Raw genomic sequence first — 10,972 nt, 5'->3', positions numbered from 1 at the left:
ATAACAATCAGTCAAATTGGATATCAATCATTCAAAATTCCATTTACTGGCAATTCATATTTACTCAATACCCGTTACCTCACAACTGTAAACATGCTTTGCTAGTATAGACTATACGAGATGTGATGTTAATAGGTGTATATTCAATTTAATGTTTCCTTTCTAGTACGGCCGTCCTTGCATCAGGCAATACATTGCACTGTCATTAATCAATTTCACATATGTAACGAAGTATACAACGTACTGGGTGCCATCGCTTACGTATTTTTACTGCTATTGATTACCTTTGTCTATTTCAATCATGTCATCATTACTTATCGATTTCACTAATTGACATTACTGCTCCTTGTAACCATGAGAAGTGTCTTATTTGAAAGGCATACGAAGGCAATCTCGACAATGTACACGACGGCAACAGAACTTGATGCAACGCGCAACGAAACATTTCTTCAACTCAAACAGACAATAACCGTCTTCATGGCCCAGAGCTAAATCATATCACGATGTTTGCATGGATATGAACAAAACGTTGGATTGACAGCCTGTTTCAGATTGTATTCTCATGCAAAAATAAAACTGAGAGGTCCTTTGGTTTGAATCGATAGCTTGAGACCGAACACCTTTCTTCAACCGTGGAGGTTTTGTGAGCATGCGCACACTGCGCCCTCTAGCGACACGGTCGGAGCATACACCGCGGTATATGTGTCACAGTGAGGACACAGACTAACTACTGCACATGTTCGTGGAGTCGGGGATATATGTTGACATGCATTACAAAGGACAGGTAAGTTGATTCTAACTGTCCTCTGTCAGTGCTCTTGTATGTTTCAGTTGTAATGGTCAGCCAAGGTAGATTCTCACCTGTAGCACCTGTCAAACGTATAGATATGATAACACGCTTCCCCTACTTCGCTCACCTGAAAGGTAAACAAATCCGATGTCCGTTTCACTGGAACAGTATTATCATCCTAATTTAATAACTTACTCAAACATACTTTGTAGTTATATTTCACAGCTCGTCGTACTTAAACGCAAAGCGATAACAGAACAGTTCAATGATCGCTATCAGGAATTTTGAGTTTGGTATGGTAGATTCGTTGTTAATTAAGGGTTGTGTCTTCTCGGGGGCATTGAATAGGGAGGGGCTTTATGTTTGTGGCAAAGATTACGGGATGACCCACCATCCCACCGGAGACTGTACCCTTGGATACAGTTCACTGCATAATCTCCCGGAGTCTGTGACAGAGCCCTACTAAACCCAGTCTCATGAACCCTCTGACACTCATCTGTGCAACCCTGTCGTTAACATTGAAACATATCGCTATACACTGCGATAATGTTCCTCGCGGTTCAAATCCTTCATTATCAAACCTACAAAAATTCTACACGTGGATCGTATCTCTTGCAGTCTGTTTTTCTTTGAAGTGCGTCTAAATACTTTAAATTGTGAATTTGGTCTCTGCTGTATATAAAATCACGCCTAAACTATGCAAGCCATTTGAAACAGCGTTCCAGGCCATAAAATACATATTAGTGGCAATTTTAATGTGTTCAAGTAGTGCCATTGCGTGAGAGGTGACACTTAGGGTTAGTCCTAAAAGCCATCTCCTATGCTTAAGTACACTTTAGATTGAAACACTGCACTAACGTCATACATATTTCACCATGTCGATTTCAATGTGAGGACATTATGGAAAGCTAACTACATGTACATAACACGCCAATCACTCCAGCTGGCTCATGTGTGTACGTCAGTCAAACTGAAGTCCCTGCCATCATATTAACAATTATAAAACAAGATTGTTTCACATATCTGTTATCAGCCCACCCGAACTCTAAATTCTTTACTTGAATCTTTGATCTTTAAAGACAAGACATTTCATCTAGCTTACAGTATGAGGACATAAAAGTGATATTAAACAACAATTTTCCCGGTGTAAACGTAAACCTCGGCAGAACATAGAAACCATTATTATAAAATTCTTTTAAAATTGCCTTTGTGTGTAACTTTTCGTACGTAGATGTACAGTTTAGCCGTAGGGAACACATTGCACCCAGATGCTGATCCACTGTCGTGACACTGTAGATCACGAGTGACGTGTTTTAATGGCTCATTTGATACCTGCCAAGGACGTAACTAAGGCGAGGTTATGTTAATATGTATTAAATGACACTTAATGTTTTCTTCTCTTTCTTATTGAAATGGCTTGTCCTTGTCAGATTGTGAAATATGACGTTTGTGTAAAAGGTTCTTAACTTCATAGCGCACGTTTCCCATGCTACCAAAACGTTTATTGTTGAATATATCGTTAAATCCTTTTCAAACACGGATCTTAATATATTTCTGGGTTTTTTAATTCTCATATGATATCAAAATGTTTACTGTCGTTTCAAGATGTCATTTCATTCCACTATTTCTAGTAATCTTACTCGAGGTTTCAGTCTGAAATAACATAACAAACTAACCATTTTTATTGCAAATTGTAAAAGAAATATTACGAGTTAAACCAGATTTGATCACTTTTATCTTCCACGTCCATCATTTGTTAGTTTGATGGCTAGGTTCTCAAGAACAGAAGACAGCATCAGATAGCAACGTAGAGACTGTTCCTAATGTTTAGCTTTGCTGTGAGTTCGGTCTGAAACCATGGCCTAAAGCTGCAGTTCTGTAACACAATGTATCGACTTGAGGCAGTGGGTATTTGTCTGCAGCTTGTCTCTCCCCCTGCTTGTTGACGATCAGTGTGTTTGTCAAGGTGCCCTAGATCATCCTGCATTGACGTCTTTGTCAACATTCTTGAAGGCGTAACGGCGACCTAGAGGCAGGCTTGCGACATCGTCGACCAAATGATACTTTCGTATTGAGAAGATTAACGCATTGTCGGTCTGCTTAATCCGATTTGTCTGGTAATATTTTAATTGGAGTGATGATTTGAAATGTTTTTATTTATTTATATGGCGTTTATTTATTAGGCATCAAGTGATGCCGGTTTTTGTTCGGAGAAAATAGAAATTTGGATAATTGATTGGAATTCTTTGCGAGGTGGGAAGTGAGAGAAGGGGAGGGTAAAACATACAGGGAAAATGAGTTAAAGCAAGATAGAGATGGAGAGAAGGAATGAGAGAGTGTGGGGAGGAAGAAGTGGGATCTATATAGTGAAGATAATTAACGATGATTGTATTAAAGAGATAGCAAAGACAGGGCAGTATGAGAGAGAGAGAGAGAGTGTGTGTGTGTGAGAGAGAGAGAGAGAGAGAGAGACAGACAGAGAGAGATGTAAATACCTAACAAGATACATGTATATACCCTTCAGTTCACAATAATGTAACAATACACTGTAACTATTAATTCTGCATTTTACTGCTCAACACCAAACACCATTTCAATGCATTTGATCTATATTACAGTTTTTCACCATATGTCGACATCAACTCTCAGGCCTACTGAGCAACTGATGTTTATCACTATGAATCGTGGATGTCTGAAACATGACAACAAGGCATCATATTCAGACTTTTTACATACTGATACCTACACTGAGGTGTCACGGCTTTGTTTAACGGACATCACGGTAACTAAATTTATGTCACGACATGGCTCTGGGGAGGTTTTTTAAGGTAACGAGCCACACAAATAGAGTCATTCAAGTGTCAAAATACACTGTGACATTTTGACGAGATTATTTAAGGTTACCATGGATGTCAGAAAGGGCGGCGAGTCACGCTATGGATAGTTGGTAGTGAATAGTGCTGTGGTCAAGGTCAGTCCATGCACGTTGTCCAGGTAGAGGTCACATTGACTAGTGTGTTTGATTAGCACAGATGTTTCTTTGGATACACTCAAATACTTAATAATGAATATAAAAGATATAGATCATGAAGCTGACATCTTCAAAATCCGTATCAAGTTATGACATAGAGTATTTTGAATAACAATTCTTTATCATATTTTTTTATCATTCACACAACGGGTACATGATGACTATGCCAGACGTCCCTTTCAACAAAAACTTTATATTTCGTACAGACGTTTTAAACATATTTTTCTTCCTAATTAATCCCACTTCTATATAAGGACTAATGAATGTATGTTTTGTTGTGTATGTACTTATTCATAATAGTCGTCATAATTATCCAACTAATGACTTTAGGAACTTTCATGTAACTAATTAGTCACTAAACCTTTCAGGTGATGACAATGTGATCTGAATCAATGTCTTTCACAAATATGAATGACATTCGGTACATTTCCACTCTTCATATAATTATTTTCCGTTTATTATTAATTTGCGAAATACGACTGATCAAAACCTAAGAGCTTTTTCAGTTGGTGTGTGTGTGTGTGTTTGTGTGTGTTTGTGTGTGTGTTTGTGTGTGTGCGTGTGTTGGTTGGTTAAAATCGTTAGGGAAGCGATGACAAATCTGTCTGTCTACGTATTGACGTACAGAAGATGATGAACTGTGAATACGTGTTTTGTGCATAGTTAATTCACGGTACACACTACAGGTCAACTAGCCCCTCAACCGCAACGTCACGTTAAGGTTTTCATCACCAAACTTCATACCGAAATCGGCTGAATGAACATCTCATGCCATACATCAAAGATATTGGTTCTTAATATAACATTTATATCAAGAAATTAATTTGCAAATCAATAGCTCTCCACACCCAAATGCCCCGTGTCCTGTGCGAGTGTTCAGAATAATATCATAGCGGAAAGGGGAGTAGAAGCCTCCTTGTCTGACACCCCTACGCTATCTCTGTGCACCAACAGAGTGGGTTTGAAACATTTAGATCGTTGGTGGGGAATGTAGAGAGGGGCAACTTGTCAACGGGGAAACATGGAAGGCTTTGCCCTGTTTTGTGTGATTCATTCCGAATATTTCTAATGATGGTCCGGTGGTGGGAAAAACGTGATGTTGGTATTTTCGGCATAGATGAATGAATTTCACGGTTTTATTCCATAAATGTTATTTGTTCTCTTGAAAACACCATCCTTGTTAAATCAAAAACAGGTTTTAGATGGTTTTGAGGTGTAACTGCTTGGTGAACATTCGTTTAATTACATATAACGTTTATACCTACCTGGATTATAACTAATCAAACATGTTGACAATCAGTGATTTGAGGTGGAGTAAACAAGTTACTCCGAATCATATTACTCGTCATAACGTTAAATCGAATCCTATTCAATCGACGATGTCCGTATATAGTATTAAAATCAATAATATGATCCTGTTTCGATCTGTTCCGATGGTTTTATGACACGTGTTGTTTTCGATTCACACCAAGGAGTACTGAAATTATGTCATAAGTGAATATATTTGATAAGTGTGTATATATTTCGTTCATAAAACCGTCAAGAGGCACATACTCCGAATACCACTGTACCAAGGTAAACTTTTAGTAGTCTATTATGTTGGAGGCATATCAGAGGCTACAAATGTAATGCATTAGTGTCACTTTCATACAACCCCCGGGACAAACCAGACGGATCAATCTATGGGTAGAATAAATCATCACAGGAAACGAAATATCAGAAAAAAATATGAAAAGCTAATTCAGTTTCACAGGTCATTCGCAAGTACCCTTTCTTTGTTCGATGGCAACTGAATACCATATCCTCATGACAGCATTTCACAGGGCATTGTCACCTTTCGCACCTTGTGGCAGCTTTGTCAGTGTTCGTTTGTGGAGGATATTCCAAGCGCGTCCCCCTGTCAGTGACCCCCACCCCTCCCTACAGCGGGTGGGGGGTTGGGTGTTGGGTGGGAGAGGAGGGAAGTGCCAGGTCCTGCAGTGTTGCCCAGAACCCACGCTTCAAACGACTATGTCTTACCCTTATCTCCCGAGTTGTCCCGAGATGTGCAAACCCCCGGTTGGGGATTATCCGTAGCTTATATTGTGTATAGTTTTTGCCGTCATATTTCATAACGGTTTTATTGCCTGGTGGAAAGGTCTGAGTGAATGGACACGATGACAATATTAACGTCACGTCACCTATACATGTATATACTCATGAATACAAATAAGGGAACACATGAAAGTGTAATTAAATGTTCCTTTATTTCCAGATTTTCACCCACAGTCCAAAACATACCTTGTGAAGAAAAGTGGAAAAGAGTAAAGGACCACTTGTATTTTAATTTGTTCCCTTATTTGTTTCCATGAGTATATATTAAATGTAACCTGGTTAATCCAGACGACACCGACCCTAGTGAATGAGTTTCTAGATTTACTCAATATCAATGCTTAGGAAATAAAATCAATCATCGATAGCCGTGAATTGTTGTAAAGGGGTGCTTATTAACAAAATTTCGCAGATCGTGTGTTGTTAGTAGAAATCTGAGAGTGTGTTGATTTATCGTACCAATATAAGATAAAATAGCAATTGAGAAATAAGGAAAAATTGCATATACATGTATCATCTGTCGATTATATTAAAGTCGGCGGTCATTTCAAACAAACAGCCAGTATTTTATACATATTGCCAATTATCTTTCTCATTGGACCAAACTGATACTTCTTTTAAAATGGCAGTGCATATTATTGACGATAATGTTACTTTTGATTGAAGAAAAAACTACGTAACGGTGCTTTTATGCCTTTATTTTTAAAATCCCAGTCTATCTGGAGACAAGAACAGTGTTTGTATATGAAAGAAAAGATGATAGCTTCCCTGCGGCTTAGAAAGAAGTGTAGTACATATATTTCGTTCCCTTAGTCGGATTTTCCTTTGTAATAAATACATTGCAATTTTATGATAATCTAACCGTGTTCGATGCTATCTGGATATAACAGAGTCAGATGTTATACATTTCTCACATTTCCCTTGCGGCTGTATTCCGCGACATTCACAAGCCAGTACGCGAGCTTGCGTATCTCCGTCTCGTCCGAATGACACTGTTATGTACCTGTAAGCTGTCGAGTCGACCTCGTCACTCATTTAATGCTTGAACTTCAATGATGCCTGGAATGTGGGTTTAATTACTGTCACCGGGGAAGATTCAAAAACATATTTATGTTCGCCGAGAGTCCTGGTGCATTTTTAGTGTGACGGATTACATATCAGTGGAATACTTCTGTGTCATTCATAGTAGCCAAAGGGTGACATCCATCACACTTTTCCATTCATGATCTTCCACGTGTCGTTGCTTGATGTCTTAGTAGTAGCTCTCAGTGTGAATTTTTTTTCTGAATATACGGTGCCATTTGCAAAGTAACCAATTGTAATACGTCACACATCAGTTCCAATCAGGATTCAAACCGTACTTCTAAGTGTCGGGCATCTGATCGCCAGTACACAAAGTCAGCCAGTGGTTGTGGAAACTGCGGTGACTGGGTGGGTTAGATGGCTGACTTTGTTTGCTGACGATCTGATGCCTGACTCTGAGGGTGTGTGTTCAGGTCGTGGATGGGACTCAACCCATCAAATACTATATATTTGTGCTTTACCGAGAAAGCGTAATCTCAAATATAACTGTCACGAATATGCTTATGTTAGCCTTGAAACTTTGGCTAGGTTAGCGGTTTAGGTGTTTTTCTTTTATGAAGCTTCATTCAGGACTTGCAGTGCCCAATTTGGTATTTCTTCTTTCTTTCTTGAATATTCCCGGTAATTGTCCTGTTTTCGGGCGTCATTGTAGTGGCACCGTTTTATTTTAGATTTAATTTAAACCGGATCCTAGTTCAGCATTCTCACCACGTGGTACGTTTCATTGCCATAACTACCATTTCTCCCCCATGAAATATACTGTGCATTGCCTCCTGGTGTATTCCGATCATCACCATCTACGTCACGTATCAGTCCTTACATTCGGAACCACTCGGGTGTGACCGTTATTTTCCGGAAGGAAGTCGTGTGCCATGATTATAAGGCCCCAACAAGGTATGGACCCGATAATATATAAGTGTGAGCGTCTTAGTATATAAAACTATTTGTGTCCTCCAAATGTGACAATCTGCAGCCCTCGAGGGAGATTTGAATACCTCGGCGAGTGCCTTATCTGCGCTATCTTAGTCCATGAACCAAATCGGCTACCACGAGTTCTCGTCACGAGACCACTTGAAGGTTTGAAGGGGTGACAATAGGACGAATTATGGCCAGATCGTGCACACATTAAAAGGCATAATGTCTTTAATTGGCTGGCAGGGATCCACCGTCACCTGGAGGAAATCAAGTTATATATGTACACCCCCAGGATCTGAGAAAAGAGATTAACATTAATGTAGCTGTGACATGGATCACTCATAGGCAGTGTGTCATTTGTCAAGAGTCTGTTAGCTGAAATTAAGCGTTTATAAAACAGTATCAGAATGAAATTTGAAATATTTTATAAACGTGTTAAGGAACGTCTAAATTATGATAATTATCGTTTTATTTATTTATTTATTTATTTATTTATTTATTTATTTATTTATTTTAGTTAGGTTGATTTATATATCAATAAGTTCCTGCATGTTTTTTTTTCAAATCAGCATTAATATACGTTTCTACAGATTTTAAGCTCTACAATTAATTTTAAAAGTATTTCATTTCAAATTAAAGATGGAACTGAACGAAACGTATATATTTCTGCCAGACTGAGTTGAGGAATTTCATTGATTCATATAGTTCTGATATTCAGCGTTCTGTCATAAGTTGAACATCCCAAACAAAGTGGACACGGCTGTCACTTCAGTGACACTAACTAGTGGTGCACACCTGTAGTAAACTGTTGTAACACTGTAGTATTACCAGTGTCAGGATCAGAGAGTGAAGTGAGGGAGTGCTTGACCTTTACATAACATCCCCTCCGTAAATGTCAGCCTTGTGTATATGCAAATTCCTGTTCAAATACGCCACAGAATAAGTGTATATGTGTATTTGAATTGGGAGCAAATGTCCTCTTGTGCGGTGCAAGATTTGAGTGGTTAAAACCGCGTGAAAGGATTAAACGTTTAGTGTTTTCGAAGGAAAACGCTGCAAAAAAAAACCCAACAGTGGTCGTTTGTGATGCATGCTGCGTAGACAAGGGAATGTATTTTGGGTCGCTTGAGGGAAACCTACTCAGAGAGTGAGTGAGTGAGCGAGTTTAGTTTACGCCGCACTCATCAATATTCCAGTTAAATGGCGACGGTCTGTAAATAACTGAGTCTGGACCAGACAATCCAGTCATCAACAACACGAGCATCGATCTGCGCTGTTGGGACCCGATGACTTGTGTCAACCAAGTCAGCGAGTCTGACCACCCGATCCCGTTAGTAGCATCTTACGACACGCATAGTCGCTTTTTATGACAAGCATGGGTTGCTGAAGGCCTATTCTACCCTGGGACCTTCACGGGTCGAATCAGAGAGTGAGTGAATGAAATCGTTACAATACAATTTCAAACAACACTGGAGAAAAACAAAACATGGGAAATGAGATTTATGAATCCAAAAGCAAGGAACTATATCGTTATCTATAACCACAGATGGACGTGTGATGGGTTGATAGAAGAACGAACATAAACAAACAATGAACCGTTATATCCAGTCATTTCTCTAACAAAACCATGGCTAAGACATTTCCTATTCTGTGCCATATATAAAACCACGGGTCACCCTCCCCACCACTGACCTTATTTTTGAGATAACGGTTCCATAAAATATATGTCGTTTCTCTACAGACCCAATGAGCTAGTTTATTACACTGTTTAAAGGCTAATGCGAAGTCATAGGTTCCCGAACTGTTACCTGAGGCGGTATGATCAAAGCGTTGTCTCGGCAGGTGAGGTGTTGCTCAGTCGTGGCCGCAATAAACCTGACAGGTAAACGGATGGTGGATTCAGGTGACCAGAGAGCAGTCGCTGGGGGTCAGGAAAACGGGGTGTACACCGAGAGGTACAGACTTCATTAACCTGTCCTAAACACGAAACGGTTTGAATTTTATGACATTGGTCCTAGCTCGTGTCTAAATTATTGAGGAAATATATACTCTAGCCTAAAGGGCTGTGTGAAAAACGTTCGTCAGTGGTTAAGGAATAATCAGCAGCATGGGACATAAACTGGTTATAACTTGGACGAATAACGCCCACATGTCAGCGGTATCATTGGGCATTTAGACACGGGTGGCCCAGTCGTTAAAGGCACCGCAGTTAGCTCTGTAGCGATACGCCATAAGCCCATGACCGTTGCTTGAAATGTTGGTTCGTCTGTTACTGTTTCTTGGTTTGTTAGTACCAACATGTGCTAGTGGGTTCAAGACTTGAGTTCCCACCTACCAAACGTTGGTAGCGACACTACGATCGTAACCCTTGATGAAATATAGAGTTACGACAGGTCGTAACTTTACGAACGCTTTGTTCACGGAACCATGTTTTTGTTTGGCTTTTCCTCAGACATTAAGCTGACTTGCGTGATATAACTGAAAAAAAACCACGTTTAATACAACTCACTAACTCATTCAGTAAGAGGGTAAAACAACATAAGGATAATACGCCTAACTTTGTGAAACTGGTCTCCGTTTTATGTTACTTTGTGCTGAATGACATGCTTCTAAATTTCACAGTGTTCTTTATATTCCCCACATTCTCAATCACACCTGCCCAAGTCAACAAACATGGCGTGAAATCAAGTTCCTGTTTTGAAATCTAAACAACCTTCTAATTTCATTCATCCTTCTTTCAGACAAATAATCCAATCTTAACCCACTATTCATTAGATGCCATTCATGAATTCCAAATGTTTACAAGGAATATCAAATGTCATTCCAACCGTGAAAATTAATTAAAGCTTGCCTTGGCCCCTTGACCCGTCTCATACTCACCTGAGGGTATGTGTAGGGTATATGATACTCTGTTGGTAACAGCTGGACACAGGTAAAGAATAACCGCTGGTCAGAGACTAAAGGGTGGCTTTCTTGGACTGACCGCGCGCTGTGCCACGTGAGACTATTTGTTTCTGGCTATCTATGGGGATTTACCTGGACAGAAGCTCTCACCACGCTTC

At 39.5% G+C, this 10,972-nt stretch overlaps 1 protein-coding gene across 2 annotated transcripts in view; it reads left to right on the top strand.

Annotated features, from left to right (window-relative positions):
• Positions 1–655: 655 nt before the first annotated feature.
• Positions 656–10,972, top strand: part of LOC137286953 (four-jointed box protein 1-like) — a 50,879-nt gene continuing 40,562 nt past the window's right edge. The window contains exon 1 of one of the 2 annotated variants that reach the window (XM_067818999.1): positions 656–784. The gene's annotated coding sequence lies outside the window, so the exon portion shown is untranslated. The remainder of the gene's footprint in view (positions 785–10,972) is intronic. The other variant, XM_067819001.1, reaches the window with a different exon arrangement.

The sequence above is a fragment of the Haliotis asinina genome, chromosome 6, assembly GCF_037392515.1.
Source record: "Haliotis asinina isolate JCU_RB_2024 chromosome 6, JCU_Hal_asi_v2, whole genome shotgun sequence".
Lineage (NCBI taxonomy): Eukaryota > Metazoa > Mollusca > Gastropoda > Lepetellida > Haliotidae > Haliotis > Haliotis asinina.
This window is presented reverse-complemented; position numbering and strand designations above follow the sequence as displayed.